We start from the raw sequence: 17,798 nt of genomic DNA on the forward strand, positions 1-17,798 counted from the left end.
GTGACTGATTGTGGTTTTGCACCTATCTTTTGTGCATCTGGGCAGGAAGGCTAAGACAGAAACAAGATCTGGCAGTATATCAACATCAAACATCTCATGTAAGACTATCAACAGCCACTACTGTTGTATGAAAACATGTGTTTATAAAGGCACCACCCTCTTTCTTGTTCTCTAGCTTGGCATCTTACTACCTACCCTGCTGAGCAATGTTGGGTTTTTAAAAACTCTTCTTCTCTTCCTTTCTCCTCCTCCTCTTTTGCAGATCCCTAAAGATATAACTGTAATCACATGTTTTGGAATCTAACTTAGTAATCATGAGTCTGAGAGGAAATCACAAGCTTGCTGTTTTGGTTTTTACACAACCAGTTCTTCTAGAACTTGTGCTCTGAATTACCAAAAGGAAATTGGAAGAGGTTTTTTTTCTGTCCCAGTTTTGGGGGAAAGGCGAGATATATAATAACAATCATCATCATCATCATCATCATCATCATCATCATCATTCAAATTCCTACTGCCCTTTCTATCTGTGCTTTCGAGAGAAGGAGGGGGGATTCCTTATCTCATTAACAACTGTGACATAAGAAGTAGATAGTGGGTGCTACTAAATATAAGCATGTGGGAAAGGAATCTGATCTTCTGTGAAATAATTCAGTGGTGCATCTAACTGCAGAATTAATTAAATTTGTTACCGCTTTAACTGCCATGGCTCAATGTCATGGAATTCTGAGATGTATTGTTTTATTTCAGTTAGTCTCAGAGGTGCTGCAAGATGTCTACATATTTTTATGAGATATTTGGCATTCTCTGTCAAAGAACTCTGGTGCCACAACTACAAATCCTAGCATTCCATAAGATGGAACACTGGCAGTTAAAGTGGTATCAAACTGCATTAATTCTGTAATTTAGTGCTAAGCCCTGCTGCTTTTTTCTGACTCTTCCTATGTGTTTCCTTCTGCCACCCACCCATCCTTTTGCCTGTGCCTTCAGAAAACATCTCACTTCTCCCTTCCATGCCTCCTACTTATAGCACCTTCAGGTATTTAAAATTCTGCCAGACAACTCTCACCAAACTACAGTTCCCTGGTTCCAGTAGGATGGATTCATAGAATCACAGAATCATAGAGTTGGAAGAGACCGCAAGGGCCATCCAGTCCAACCCACTGCCAGGCAGGAAATCTAAATCAAAGCATCCCCGACAGATGGCCATCCAGCCTCTGTTTAAAGACCTCTAAGGAAGGAGACTCGTGCTGTAGTTGTGTAGTTTGAAAGAGATCAAATTCACACTTGATATTACTTGTTACCTAATCCATGATCAGATCCTAGTGACTGGCTTCAACTCACCAAGGTTGTTTCTGTTCAGTAGTGAAACTCTGAAAGTCAGGCTTGGCATAATGGTTTGAGTGTTGGAAGCAGGATTCGATTCCCAGCTCAGCCATGAAACCCACTGGTTAACCTTGGGCAAGTCACATGCTCTCAGCCTCAGGAGAAGGCAATGGCAAATCTTATCTTTAAAAAACTTGCCAAGAAAACCCCATGATAGGTTTGCCTGAGGGTCACCGTAAGTCAGAAACAACTTGAAGGCACACAACAAGTTAAACTCTGGCACAGATGTTTAGGGCTCCTCTACTTTTCCCCTGCTTTTCTCACTGAGGAAAGATAAATCTCACAAACACTCAGTCCAGGTTGAAAAGAGGAGACACCTCACTTGGTACAAGGCAATTTTTTTCATCATCAAATTGTATACAAATACAGAATAGGAATATTGCACACATTTGATCAGGTACCTAACAGCAGCAACAACAACAATAATATAGATGATCCTAAAAATCTTATGTATATAATCAGGCCTTTTTCTGTTTGTTCTCGGAATATTCATAGAAGAACTTAGAATATGCAGGTTATTAGCAAAGTTAAATCTTTTCTTTTAAAAGAAAAAATATTTCAGTTTATATTCAAAAGGGATCTCAGTTACAAACAGTAATGTTTCAGTATTATAAAATCAGGAAAATAAAAACACAAAAGGGGGGAAATAAGCACACTAGTAAATTTCTATAAAACCTGACCAAATGTCCTAATAGTATAAATCCATTTGGTTTATATATATATATTTCTTTCAAATGTTGTAGGCATTGGTAGATCCTCTATCCATTGGATCACAGATGGAGGGGGGAGATATTTCTAGTAATAGAGCAGGGAATTGGACAGATGGCCCTTAGGGCTCCTTCCAACACTATGCGTCTGTGATTCTGTGCTATAATGGAATGGGGACTCTGTGTTAGTCCAGATGTAGCAGGCTTGCAGTTCCCATCAGTCCTAGCTAGGACAGACTATGGAGAAGAATCAAGGGCATTGAAGTCCAACAACAATCCTGTTTCATAAGGGAAATGTCACTTTCAGTGTTGGAACAAAGGAAAACAGCAGTTACTATAGAAAAGCTGATGCCAAGAAGCTAAGCAAGCATTCCATGCGATGTGGGAAACGTTACTAAAGTCAGAGGCACATGCACATCATCTGCATCTTCAGCACATGAAATGTTGGATTTAACAGGTCAGACATGAAGCCCTTGATGGACTAGCATATTTGATGGATGACCTGCTTCCATATAATTTTGTGGGAAGTCCCATCACATGAGATAGAATGGATGGTGACCACAATAGCCTTTTCAGTGATGGCCTCTCATCTTTGGAACATTGTCTCAAAGCTTGCTTTGCAATCCCTCTTAACTTATTTTAATCCAGGGTGGTCAAATTGTGGCCCATGGGCTGGATGTGGCCCCAAGGTCATTTTTGTGGCCAATAGGGCCCAAAAAATTGAGGAGTTCCAAAATGATCCCAACACCCCTCTGGGAGTGTGGAGGTATTTACCCCATGTCTATAGGTGTACATTTTCCCCAATTTTGTTTTAAAAACCCCTCTTCTTTTTGCTCCAGAATTCCCCAAAATGCCATCTTGGGGAGAATGGGAGCATTCCTCTCGTGTTTTAGGCTCCCTTGGGACAATTTATTTCCAAGAAAGGCCTTTTTGAAACAGGAAGTTAACAGAAAATAACTTCTGCTCACTTCCCATTATTAGAAAGGGCCTCCCTTGGGTCTAAAATAGTTCAGGAAGGCTGCAAAATATGTTGAGAATCCCCCTTTCCTGTTCCCTAGAAGGCATTTGGGAACCATTTTTAAAATTTTATGTATTTTTAATTTTAATTTATTTATTCTGCAGAAATAGGTTCAGTGAAGGGACGCAGCCCTCCAAAACCCTCCAGACTTCCATAGTTGCCCACCACTGTCTTAGGCATTAGGCAAAACCATTTGTGTTATCCGAGGCTTTTAAGATCAGTAATCCATTAATTAATAGTTTTATGCTAAATTGGATTTGGGCTGTTTAGTTTCGTTGATTTTATTTTGTATTTTCCACCCAAACGTTTTACAGTTAACAAAGCTTCTGATAAAGAAGTTCCTTTTCTCAAAGTGTTTTTATGCCATCAAGCCTTGCTTTCTTTCCTTGTCCTCTATCTAGCTGGAAGGTGTGTTTTTTAACAGCATCAGCACTGGGAAGATGGTAAAGGAAGGCTGGAGAAACACTGGCTTTCTGTGTCAGCTTGCAGGACATCTCTGCAGCAAACAATACAATGCATGAGCTGAGTAGAGAAGGAATCTATTCTAGCCAGTCCTACTGTTGCTGCATGTGCATGCCTACAATTATTGTTGTTGTTGTTGTTACGTTTATTTGTATGTATAGTGTCATAGGTTTTACATAGCACTTTACAAAGGAGAGAAAACAACAATCCAAAAATAGAAACAAAAGTCTGCCTACAGCTCACAATCTAAAACCCCAAACAAGATAATAAAAATAATAAAATATTAGTATAACAAAGTTAAAACAATACTGTACTGCAAAAGTGTAAATTAATACAAATAACATGTCATAAAATGCACAGTCATAAAATCAAGATGAAAATTGGAAGGCTTCCCTGAATAGAATAGTCTTTAATTTGGACTTAAAGTAGTCTAAAGAGATGGTGGTTTGCAAAATTCATGGGAAGGAAATTCCAAAAATAGGGGGTAGCATGAGAGAAGGGGTGTATCTGACTGAGTAGGGGCAAAGAAAATCCTTGACTGAATCAACAGCCCTGAATCACTAGAGCACAGAGCGCACTGTCTTAGTATACAACAGGCAAAATAAACAACAGCTGTCTCCAGAACATTTTATTGAGCATATGCAAACAGCAAAACAAAGAGAAAGCAGAAGAGCTGCCTCACCAGCTACCCCTGGCACATTAAAGAAACACTTATCTATAAATGTGGCTAGCAAAATGGAAATCATATGAAAAGTGGAGGCTGGTGAAATGCATTTGGAAGAAGCTTTCACATGGTCTCTAGAACATTCAACATTTTCTTTTTACTTCTGCAAGGGCTGCCTGACCTGCTTGCTTCATTTCACCTGTCCATATTGTGAGTCTGGATGACAACCTTGCTGCAATATGTTAAACTGCTCTTTTAGTGGTGTAGGAACCTACTCCTACTCTTTCCATGTTGTTTCTGCCTCTAGTACCAAATTTCTTGTTAAAGAAGTAATACTCAGGAAAACATTTACTTCAATAATGGAGGTATAACTATATATCTTCTATTCCCTTCTCTTCTGCCAGCAACCAAGCAAAATGGGTGGCAGGGGAGTAGAGCACAATCTGTCTTTGGTATGTGCTTAGAGTCCTAACAGCAATGATGCTATTAAAATATGAGTCTGTAATTGGCTCATGGTGAGGAAATAGAGATTTGAACCTTATACAGTAATTCCATCATATGAATATGTAGAATCCTAGAGTTGGAAGGGATGCCAAAGTGCTTCTAATAATACAACTCCATTCCTATGCAGGAATCCATGACTATGACGTGGCTCATTTTGTGTTGCATTCTGTCACTCCAATTAAAATAAGATACTGTTGCAGAAAAGTTGAATAAAGCTTATCTGAGGATTGAAATCTTTTCTTCATAAGGAAAATTAAAATAGTTGGGACTTCAGCAACCACCTTGCAAGCCCACTGAAGTTAAGATGGATTGTTATTCTGAGTATGAATTTGAATGAAAATGTTGTTGGAGCTTAGTATTTGTTGTCTTACAGCATTCTATGGTCAAATACCTTTGCAGAAATAGATTTTTTTTCAGTTCTACAGTATATGCCACAAATGCAGTCATGAGAAGAAGAGATCTTTATACAGTATATATATATAAATCTAACCAAATCTAAGAAACATCTAGGGCAGTGGTTCTCAACCTGTGGGTTGTGATGCCTTTGGGGGTTGAATGACCCTTTCACAGGGGTCGCCTAAGACCATCAGAAAACACATATATCCAATGGTCTTAGGAACCAAGACACTGCAATGTTATAGTTGGGGGTCACCACAATGTGAGGAACTGTATTAAAGGGTCGCAGCATTAGGAAGGTTGAGAACCACTGATCTAGGGGTAGCCGTGTTGGCCATATAGCAAATCCAATAACATCATTGTTTGGATGTAACCAAATTTAAGGTTACTCTGAATTCTAATCATAGTTGTTGAGCCTTTTTGCTATGATTTCAATAGATTAATGTTTTAACAGATTAAATGTTGATGCCAATGTGGACAATATGTGAATTTTACAGAGAAACACATGGCAAAGTTAACTTTTATTTAGTATTTAGACAAAACACACCATGTTAATAGCTGCTTCCTGACTGTCAGCCCTGTGAATCATGAATTTCAGCTGTTCCTTTAGCTGTTTGAAAATCTAGCAACCACAAAGTAAATTTAAAAATGAAAGCCATAAATGTAATATACACACAGTTGCAGGAAATAGCTTAGGTACATTCCACTTTCTCTAGCTCCCCTAACACTGGAACAGCACTATGCTGTGAGATCCCTTCTCCACTTGGCCTTCAAATGACATGGAGATCTTCCTGGGTGCAAATAATGGGAAACTTCAGAGAGGCACGTACCAGCAAGAGGCTTTGATCCCAGTAGCTTCAGGTGGGAAGTAAACTTCCTCTTCTGCTATCACTCAGCTTCTTCCTTCAGTATCGATCTCCCATTATGTTACACATACCATAACTGTCACATAATGAAGCATAGTTAAATAAAAAAGACTCTTTCTTTATCTTCAGCAGTGGAAAGTTATGTTTGCAAACTTAACAAAGGTGTGGCTGTTTAACTAGCAGGAAGAAGAAACTACAGTTGTCCCTCCATATTTGCTAGGGTTAGGGGAACAAGACCCCCATGAATATGGAAAAACCGCGAATAACAAAAACACTGTTTATACCTGAGAGGACACCTCTCTAGGAATCTCTAGGTCCTTCAGTGCAACTCTGTGGTCAATGTCCAACATACACTGACTGTAGAATGGCACTGGAGTAGCTACAAATGGTCTTTCAGTGCAACTTTTAGTTAAAGTTGACCACAGAGTTGCACTGGAGGACCTAGACAGTCCTAGAGAGAACATATTAATGAAATCTGTGAATAATCAAATCCGCGAATATCAAAACCGCAAATATGGAGGGATGACGGTACATAATTATTTTATACATACACCAAATCACACTATGGGGCACATTTACTCAGTGACAGCTGGCAGCTCCAATATTAGTGAAGTGCTCAATGCACTCTTTTATCCAAGGTGTTGAACCTCTTTTGAGGCTAGAGTTCAGCACCTTGGATAATTCCTTTGAAATTCAGGTTGAAACAAAAAACAGATTCACACTCACTGGCATGAGAGCCACCCACCCCTAGTGTTTACAGGAAGGTCAGTTTCAAGGAACAACTATGGACATTGTATTCTAGAAGGTCAATTGTCATATATGTCCAACACTTTCTTCACAACAAACCTACTGCAGGTTATTCAAAACTCCCACACTCATGTTTATATTGTTTTATTTGAACATCACCCTAAAATCCCACAATAAAGGGCATGATATAATATTTTAATGAGTAAATAAGTAATACTAAAAACAGAGTTAGTTTAAATACAGCCATCATTCCTTCTGTCTCAGCTCACACACATTTTTAAATATCTCTGAGATTTATCTGAGACATGACTACTTTTTGTTAAACCAAATATCCCAAAATGACTCTAGATGGATTCCTAGCTCTATTGATGGTTCCTTTAATTTAGAGGAACTGTTTGAAATTAAGGATCTTCCTCTGCCGAAATCAGATAAAACAAATCTTAGATTCAAGGAGACTCACTCTAGGGAAAGGATCTGCAGACTGCCTTCACCTCAGGCAGAAGCTTTCTGCCTCCTGTTTCTGAATGCCCCCCTATTAGAACATATTCAGGGGTAGCTGTGCTGGCCAACAATATCCAAAATCCACAAAAGATTGTGGATTATTGATCAACAAAAATGCATCGTTTTGCTCTTTTGTGGATTTTGGAATTTGCTGTACCTTGTTGAAACATTACTGAAATCGCTGGCTAGGCCATGTCTGGATGCTTTAACCTGAAATCATCTTTCATAATCCCCTCCAAATCCAGGGTTTTCGTCAGAGAATCTCATTACCCAGTTCTTTTTCTAAAATTTCAGTTCTGGCTTTCGTTACTCTGTCCTTCTCTTCTACTCCCTGCTACAACATTCCCCTGCTCTTCCCAAGGAAAGTCTAATATGGTTTAGGACACATAATTTGGGGGAACATAGGTGCTGAACAGACTGCCCCTAAGGGGCGGTCTGCAGCCACCTCTTCCTTCACTGGATCGAGGCCACGGCAACTACATGCTGTGGCCCCAATCTGGCCTTTCCATGGCACAAAAAGGCTCCTTTTTGCACTGCGGAAAGGGCATCATAGCCACTGGCACTGTGGTTTTTTGGCGCTCCTTTGGCACTGCGTCATCTGGACACAGCGCCAGAGGAGCGCCGTGATGCCACCTGCTGTGTGGTGAGGCACACGGCATGACAGTGGCGTCAGGGTGTGCATCATGTGGACGCCATGCCCCCACTCTGCCCCCAGGCCTGCGTTTGCCACCGATCTGTCAAGGCCCATAATTACCAAACATATTTTCCTCAGCAATTGGCAGCTCCCTCATCTATTCCTTCCCTTGTGTGCATGTGTGTGGTTGAGAGAAAGATCTTTATTATTCCCACTTTTGAATACTCTTTCCCTCCTTTCTCCCTTGGTAACCTGAACATCTGGCTGCCTACTCCCAAATCTTTTCAGCTGTGTGAGTTCGTTTATTTAAGTTAATCTCTCCTATGGTGTACTAGCCGTGTATTTGTGTCATTCATACATTTTCTCTTTGTATGAAGCTTTACCATAATATTTACAGAGCCAGCATAGGTTTGAGTGGTGGGCTAGGATTCCAGGAGATCCTGACTTAAATCCTCACTAGACCATGGAAACCCATTGGGTGACCTTGGACAAATTACACACTCTCAGGCTAAAAAGTATGGCAACCCCCAGAATAAACCTTGCCAAGAAAACCCTAGGATAGGGTCATCAAAGGTCAGAGTTGGCTTGAAGGCACGTAACAACTACAAGCATAGTATCTGAGATTCCCTAGGTACAAGTAGTTGTGCTTCCTTGATGTAGCCACCGTCATTTTGCAAACACACATACAGTTCTCTCTCTCTCATTATTGATTTGGTGAGTGATTTCATTGACCATAGCACTCAGAACATTTGATGGCCCAAATGTGGGATTTCATGGCTTTTCATAAGACCCTTCTCTCTCAGTGCTCCTCTCCCTTCTCTTATTATTATTCTAAAATTGGTTTAGTTTGGGATCTACAGGGAACACACAACTTGTCAGGGCCTATGTTTCTACTTCACGTTTTTGCAACAGAAAAGGTGGGTAAAGACATTTAAGATGGTTCTGTTTGGCCCCAAGAATCCACCACAGACACAGTCTTGGTCCTGGTGCTAATGGCAATCTTGTTATTCACAGGACAGAGAAGTGAATCCCAAAAATGGTTGCACAATTTGGAGAAGGGAACTTCTTATCCCCCCCCCCAGAAAAATTCCCTCTATGGTCTTCACATTGCTACCACAGCATTTCCCCAAGAAATTGAGAAGTAATGCTTGCATTCCACTTTCTTTTTCTCTTCTCTATTCCCCCATCACTCAGTAAGACAACTGCAGTACTACAGTGATTATACTGCTGCTTATAAAGTAATGGATATGCTATATTAGAGAGCCCTGGTGGTGCAGTGGTTAAATGCCCATACTGCAGCCACTCACTCACCAAGTATAAGGTTGTGAGTTCAATACCAACTGGGGGCTCAGGCTCAACTCAGGCTTGCATCCTTCTGAGGTTGCTAAAATGAGTACCCAGCTTGTTGGGGGCAGTTAGCTTACACATTGTAAACTGCATAGGGAGTGCTTAACTGATAAGCGGTATACAAATGTACCTGCTATTGCTATATTATACTATATTAAATTATATTATTATCTCTCCTACTCTAACTGGGATTTGTAAGGGTTTGTTGTTGCTGTTAACTGCATTCAAGTCAACACTGGCTCATGTTGATCCTATGAACGAGACATCTCCAAGCCCCCCCTGTTGTCCACCGCTCTACTCAGGTCTTGCAGACTCAGTCCCATGGCATCTCTGGTTGAGTCTACCCATCTGGCAGGTGGTCTTCCTCTCATTCTGCTGTCCTCTACGTTTCCAAGCATTATTTTCTTTCTAGTGAGTCATGCCTTCTCATGATGTGGGTAAAGTATGACAGCCTCAGTTTTGTCATCTTGCTTCCAGGGAGAGTTCAGGCTTGATCTGTTCAAGGACCCTTTTGTTTGTCTTTCTGGCTGTCCACAGTATTCTCCGCACTCTTCTCCAGCACCACATCTCAAATGAATTGATATTCTTCTTACCTGCTTTCTTTACCATACAGCTTACGCATCCCTACATGATGATGAGAAATACAATTATTCTAACTTTAGTGTTCATTTGTATATCTTTACTTGTTAGGATCTTGTCTAGTTCTTTCATAGATGTTCTTCCCATTCCTAGTCTTCTGAATATTTTACTGCAGTCTCAATTTTATCATTGTTTGATCCTAGGTACGGGAACTCTTTGACTATTTCTATTTCTTCATTGTCTAGGTTGAATTTATGTATTTCTTCTTTAGTCATTTTTTTTTTTTTATGTTCAGTATTAAGTCTGCCTTTGCACTTTCATCTTTGACATTCCTTAGGCCTGTTACAGACTGCCAAAATAAAGCTGCTTCAGGCCTCTTTGGAGGTATGCTATTTAAATGATGCATGGGTCCTAAGAGTCCGGAGGTCGCGCCAAAGCCACACTCCATTCCTAAGCACCGGAGTGCAGCTTTGGTGCAGCTTCCGGATTCTTAGGATGCATGCATCATTTAAATAGCATACCTCCAAAGAGGCCTGAAGCAGCTTTATTTTGGCAGTCTGTAACAGGCCAGAGTAATTGCTCCAAGTTTGTGAAGTTTTCTGCTAGTAGTATGGTATCATCCACATATTTTAGATTGTTACTTCCTCCTATGTTCACTCCTCCTGTATCTAAACCTCCTTTTCTTTGATGTTCTCTGTATACAAGTTGAACAAATAGGATGATAAAATGCATGCTTGCTTGATCCCCTTGCCAACTGGGAACCATTCTGTTTCTCCAAATTCTGTTCTAACAGTAGCCTCTTGCATCCAGTGCCTGTTGCCATCCCTTCTTCATATTTGGGATTAGTCTCTTCCTTTTCTGATCCTTATGCTCCTGGTCAATCAGATAATTGCTGCCTAAGTCAAATCTTGTTTGTGCAGCTCCATCTTTCATTTCTTGCAGAAAAGTTGTGAGGGAGGGGGTTTGTAATAAATCTACAGATTCTTGATTTTAACATGTAATCTATTGGCTGATTGCTAATTCCATTTGATATAAGGGCAATATCCCATAATGCTATAATTTTTAGTAACCATTCCAGAAACAGGTTTTCTTCCTGTACATGTGTACTCTATGTACAGGGTATACCTATGGGAGCACAGTAACACATGCAGTTGGCAGTGGCTTAATCCTCATGGCCCAAGGACTAGTAGAGCATTCCTTTTCTTCTAACCTTAAAATTACCCATTTTTGTGTCTAGCTTGTTCTGGGCATGGACCAGACTTAATTAGGTACTTTATCCATAATCCTCTAGGCTGCCAGATTGCATCTCAGTTAATAATTTAAAAATCCTGGCTTTTCTTTAACAGCTTGTGATATACAGTCCCTTCACAGGTGTGTGCCTCCTTTCTGTTGTGGGATACAGCTGGACTTTCTCTGCCTCATAGCTTTTAAAGTGATGGGCACCTAACAATCCTACTCAAAGAGCAAATGTTATTTTGTGATTACACATGCAAACTCCCATCTTCCCTTTCCCTCCAACCTGTTTTTCTTCTTCTCTCATCCCATCTTACCCTGAATTCTTCTGATGTATGGCTACCATCAAATTAAATGTGTCTACAGTGGAATAAATGCTTTCTTAAATGCTATGTTTTTTTTGCTTTTTGATGAAGATGACAGCCATAATTCTCTCAGCTAAAGATAATTTTCAGAATAGCCAGTTAAGGGAATAAAATGGACCTGCTCTCCAGTCTTAGATGGAGCGATGCTAAAAAAAAAAAGCACAAAAAAGCAAAGTTAAGAAGTAGGACTTATTTAGATGTAAGTTTTGCTTCAGACTGCTTGGTCCTAGGCATACTTAGTAGGAAAAGTCTGAGAAATGCTTATTCCAAACAAAGTGTGCATAGAACGGCAGTATTTCTGTTGCTTGTCCCACAGGGCTCTGTCCTGGGCCCAGTGCTATTCAACATCTTTATCAATGACTTGGAGGACAAAATTGGGGGCATACTTATCAAATTTGCAGATGACACCAAATTAGGGGGAATAGCTAATACCCTAGAGGACAAGATCAAGATTCAAAATGACCTGAACAGACTAGAAAACTGGGCCATAGCTAACAAAATGAAATTCAACACGGAGAAATGTAAGGTACTGCACTTAGGGCGGAAAAACGAAAAGCACAGATATAGGATGGAGGACACCTGGCTGAATGAAACTACGTGTGAAAGGGATCTAGGAGTCCAAGTAGACCACAAGTTGAACATGAGTCAACAGTGCAATGCGGCAGCTAACAAGGCCAATGCGATTTTAGGCTGCATCAATAGAAGTATAGTGTCTAGATCAAGGGAAGTCATAGTGCCACTATATTCTGCTCTGGTCAGGCCCCACCTGGAATATTGTGTCCAGTTCTGGGCACCACAATTCAAAAAGGACATTGAGAAACTGGAGCGTGTCCAAAGGAGGGTGACTAAAATGGTGAAAGGTCTGGAAACCATGCCCTACGAGGAACGACTTAGGTAGCTGGGGATGTTTAGCCTGGAAAAGAGAAGATTAAGAGGTGATATGATAGCCCTGTTCAAATATTTGAAGGGATGTCATGTTGAGGAGGGAGCAAGCTTGTTTTCTGCTGCTCCAGAGACTAGGACCCGAAGCAATGGATGCAAACTGCAGGAAAAGAGATTCCACCTCAACATTAGGAAGAACTTCCTGACAGTAAGGGCTGTTCGACAGTGGAACACACTCCCTCGGAATGTAGTGGAATCTCCCTCCTTGGAGGTCTTCAAACGGAGGCTGGATGGCCATCTGTCGGGGATGCTTTGATTGTGATTTCCTGCATGGCAGGGGGTTGGACTGGATGGCCCCTGTGGTCTCTTCCAACTCTATGATTCTATGATTCACTGGAACGTATTACTTTTTATTAATTTCTAAGAAAGTAAAAAATTGAAATAATTAATAAACGGGGAAGATCCAGGAAGTTACTGTGGGGATTTTTAAATTTTTATTTGCACACTATGTCAACAGTTTACCAGCAATGTTAGCTAGAAAGGGAAAGAAAAAACCTTGACTCTGCAAGATGGCATTTCTCTTGAAACTGCTATTGTGTGATGTTTAACAAGAACCTTACTATAAAAAGAATGCCTAGTTAGTGCAAATTCATAAAACCAGCATCAAAGGAAAAATGCATCAGCATAAGAACAGAAGAGGACTTTTAGAGGTATTGTTTTGAAAAAAAAAACCCCAAAGACTAGTTGAAATAAAAATATCTTTGCTGCCCTTCTGAAAGTACTGTATATAAAAATGATGCTTGGAGAAGAAAAGGCTAAGAGGTGATATGATAGCCCTATTTAAATATTTGAAGGGGTATCATATTGAGGATATAGCAGGTTTGTTTTCTGTCGCTCCTGAAAATAGGACCTGGAACAATTGATGCAAATTACTGGAAAAGAGATTCCACCTCAACATTAGGAGGAACTTCGTGGCAGTAAGAGCTGTTTGACAGTGGAGCACACTCAACACTCCTTTAGAGGTTTTTAAACAGCAGCTGGATGGACATCTGTCAGAGCGATTTGAGTTCTTGCATGGCAGGGAATTGGACTTGATGGCCCTTGAGGTCTCTTCCAACTCTATGATTCTATGACTCCATGTACCAGGGCAGAAGGCTTTTCATAATTTGGGTGGTACAGCCCCAAAATGAGAACACCTCTCACCATGCTTCCATTGGTGAGAGAAGTGGGGTGATTTAAAATAATTGTCTTCTCCAGAATATTGCTGGTACTTCTCCCACAACCTTTGTCAGCAATATGACCAGTCATTTCTTTTTTACTACAACTCCCAGAATTCCACATTCAATCCCTGGAACTCTTGGGCCTTGTCTACACAGGAGAAAAATCTTGTTCCCTCCCTGATGCCAGCGCTCCCTGATGGCACAATGCACAGCAACATCTGGTGAAATACTGTTCTTCATTTAACTCGACTTTGCTCTGAAGTTGGCAAAGTTGTAGGAACCCCTGGTATTTCCCTGAAACCCCAAGGTTAGCATGGGGTTGTGGGGCATGCAAACAGCTGGATGAGGCCCAAATTGGGCCAGCCTGCTCTTCGCATACCAAGTGCAGTGCCATCCCCCTTCTCAGCACAGAACAGTGCCAGGAAAGGGGATGGCTTGTCCCCAGAGCTGTGGCTGCCACTTCTGTACCTGCAGGAACTCTGTGGAAAGGCCACTCAGCATGCCACCATTTCTCCTGAAGGTGGGCTCACCCTTGCAACCAATGGGAAGAAAGGGTAGAGAGACCACCTGAGCACATGGTGCTTCATGTGAAAGACACTTTCTGCCTATCCACAGTTCACATAAAAAAGCCAACTGGACAGGCATAGCAATGTGATAGGAGAGAAGATCTTCTAGTACACCCAAGGACTGTGGTTTGGGAGGTTTAAGACAGATCATGTGGCGTGCATAGCTATCTCTACCATTGCCTGTTCAACTCCCAGAAGCAACTATGTCTGAATCTGCACTGCAGAAATAATGCAATTTGACAATGCTTTAACTGCCATGGCTCCACACTATGGAATCCTGGGATTTGTAGTTTTGTGACATTTTTAGCCTTCTCTGTCAGAAGTGTCATAACACTCTGGTGTCATAACAGACTACAACAAACTCCCAAGATTCCATAGGATCGAGCCATTGCAATTGATCCACTGTCAAGCTGCATTATTTCTGCAGTGCAGATTTAGCCTAAGAGATGCGTTGCTATTTAATAGCTGAGCATTATTTGAGGGGATGTGATACCCCCATCACATAACCTCAAAGTACTGAGATCTGTTTGGGAACTTTGTACTTTCTTGCACTGAAGGTGGAGGGCAAGATATCAAGCAATTCAGAAAAGAGAGGGCCAACCAGAACCATATCAGCAAACACTGGCTCAAGAAAGGCCTCTTTGATAGTTTCTCCTATGTAAACACAGGTTTTGCTTGCTTTTGGTAGCAGCTATAAATACAGATGTTAATATGTCAAAATATAATAATATATATTATTATATATTAAAATATTATATATATTTGTTTTCTGGTGGTTCCGTGTACATGAACTTTGTCATGCTCAAAATTATTAAAAGTATTGGACATAACATTACCTTCAGGCTATATGTATTAGGTGTATACGAAACATAAATGAAGTTCATGTTTAGTCTAGACTAGGTCCCATTGCCAAGATATTTCAAGCATTTCGGAAAGGAAGGCATAACCTGTATGCAATGTTTTATATAAACTTTGACTGCAGACATCTCAATTGCCCAACAGAAAAACTATGATTCCAAAGCCATACTGCCATCTAGTGTACAACCATCAGAAAGCCATCGATACCCTCCTTTCAGAATCCATTCAGGGGTAGCTGTGTTGGCCATTTAACAAATGCAAACAAAAATCCATCAGTGATATCTTTATTGGCCAACAGAAATGCACAGTATACTTGTTGCAAGCTTTCGAAGCTCCATGGGCTCCTTCATCAGGCAAGATGTTACAAACCAAACAGAATGGATCCCTTTTGCCAGCTGTTTCAACTGATTTCTTGCAGAGTTTTGGAAATCAAGCAGCTGTGGTTCATAAGGCCTTGCATAGCTAGATTTATTCTTAGCCCACCTATGCACACACCCTGTTTAAATGCAAGGGTGGGCAACTGTGGCCCTCCAGATGCTTTTGGATTGCAGTTTACATAATCCTACACAAATGCTTACGCCGGATAAAGTGGATGAAAGTTGCTTATTCCTGCTAATGAGGCTAAATGTATTCATAAATCTGAAACATGGGTTTAAGAAAAGTAGAATCTTTGTACCTTTACAGCAGCTGTATCCACACTAGAGAAATAAGGAAGCACTGCTTTAACTGCCTTGCCTCAATCTTATGAAATCCTGGGAATTGTAGCTTTGTGAGCTATTTTAGCCTTCACTGTCAGAGAGCTATTGCGTCACAACAAACTACAAATCCCAGGACTCCATGGGATGGAGCCATGACAGTTAAAGTGGTGCCAAAATGACATTTCTGCATTACGGATGCAGCCAATGTTGTCAAGATTGATCAACGTTCTGAGACACAAAATGGATGATTTTGTATTTTATTAGTAGATGTCTTGATGTTTGTCTTGCGGCTTCACAACTTTTGCAACTAGAAAGCCATGGCTGTATTGATTTTGGGAGGTTTTGCCTGTCATATATTCATACAAAAGGGAAAGTAATGTTCACAGCTTCAGTCAGTCCTTTGCAATCTATAGCTTTTGGAACTGGCATGAAAAAAGGCTGATTTTCCACTTTGGTTCATGTTCACATTCATGGCATTTATAGTGACAGCTATGAAGGTTTCACCCAGTGGGTTTCCATGGCCATGTTAGGATTCGAACCTTGGTCCCCTGGAGTCCTAGGCAGCACTCAAACCACTGCCTCACACTGGTTCTCCACAGCAGCAGAATTCATTCCCTGTAAATTTGTAAAGGATTGTGGTCCTAAAATAAGGATGGCAAGCATGCAGCCCTCCAGATGTGCTTCCAAGCAGATCTAGCCAACAGAGCCAATGAAGGAGGGATGCTGGGAGGATCTGGAAAGCCTGCAGCTTCTTAAAGACACAAGCACCCCAAAAGGCCCCATCTCCCTAATCACAGGGATTAGGAACTACAACTCCCTAGACAAACAACAACTTGCAGTGAGGGATCATGGGAGTTGCAGTCCAATACGACAACATCTGGAGGGCTGCATGCAACATCCTTCCTTCCTTTTTCTCTTTCTTTTTCTTTTCCTTCCTTTCCCTTCTTTCTTCCTTACTTCCTCCCCTCTTTTTTCCTTCTTTATCTTCCTTGTTTTTCCTTCTTTCCCTTTCTTTCCGTTTTCTCATTCTTTTCCTTCCCTTTTCCTTCTCATTCTTTTCCTTCCCGGCCCCGAAACCAAGAATTGGGTTGCAACCACCAGTCCTGGACGGGGTCACACTCTCCTCTAGTGACTGCGTTCGCAGTCTGGGGGTGCTCCTTGACTCGTCGCTCCTGATGATAGATCAGGTTAATGCGACGGTCAGGAGCGCCTGTTATCAGCTTTGGCTGATACGCCAGCTGCGCCCTTTTCTGGAAGTAAGGGATCTCGAGACAGTTGTGCACGCGCTGGTAACCTCACGCCTTGACTTCTGTAATGCGCTCTACATGGGGCTACCCTTGTGCCTGGTTCGGAAACTACAGCTGGTTCAAAACACGGCAGCCAGGCTTGTGTCAGGAACATCCAGAAGGGACCATATCACTCCGGTTTTGAGGTCCCTCCACTGGCTGCCTATTGGTTTCCGGGCCCAGTACAAGGTGTTGGTTATTACCTTTAAAGCCCTAAATGGCTTGGGTCCAAGCTATCTCAGAGACCGCCTCTTCCCATACAATCCTCCCCGCGCTCTCTGGTCCTCTGGGAGGAACTTGTTGCAGCCTCAAAAATCGAGGCTTGCGGCGACCTCCTGGAGGGCTTTCTCTGTCGTCGCCCCTAGGCTCTGGAACGGCCTGCCGGATGAGATCCGTCAATTAACATCTTTGGACAGCTTCAAAAAGGCTGTCAAGACGGATCTCTTCAGGCAGGCCTTCCCAGACTGAAATATCCCGGCCTCAGGATCTTAGGATTTCCCCCTCCTCAGTAATGTCTCCAAAGCCCCCTTTTCTTTAGAACTGAAGTTGCAGTGGCTTATTGGTTGGTATTATTTTGTTTAATTTATTGTTATTTTAACTAGTTATTGTGGTTTTAAATTAGATATGTTGTTTAATAACTTTTTAAGGGGGGAGGGAAATAAATTGTTTTTATGCTGTATGTTATTTTAATGCTGTAAACCGCCCGGATTGGTTCGCCACAGGGCGGTATATAAATAAAAATTTATTATTATTATTATTATTATTATTATTATTTTCTCTTTCTCTTCCTCCTTTCTTCCCTTCCTCTCTTCCTCCCTCTTTCTTTCTTTTTCTTCCTTCCTTCCTTTCCCTCTTTATTCCTTCCTTATCTTGCCTTTCCTC

This window comes from Sceloporus occidentalis, unplaced genomic scaffold (genome assembly GCF_023333645.1).
Source record: "Sceloporus occidentalis isolate IW3139 unplaced genomic scaffold, rSceOcc1.0.p SCAF_1, whole genome shotgun sequence".
NCBI classification, from domain to species: Eukaryota; Metazoa; Chordata; class Lepidosauria; order Squamata; family Phrynosomatidae; genus Sceloporus; species Sceloporus occidentalis.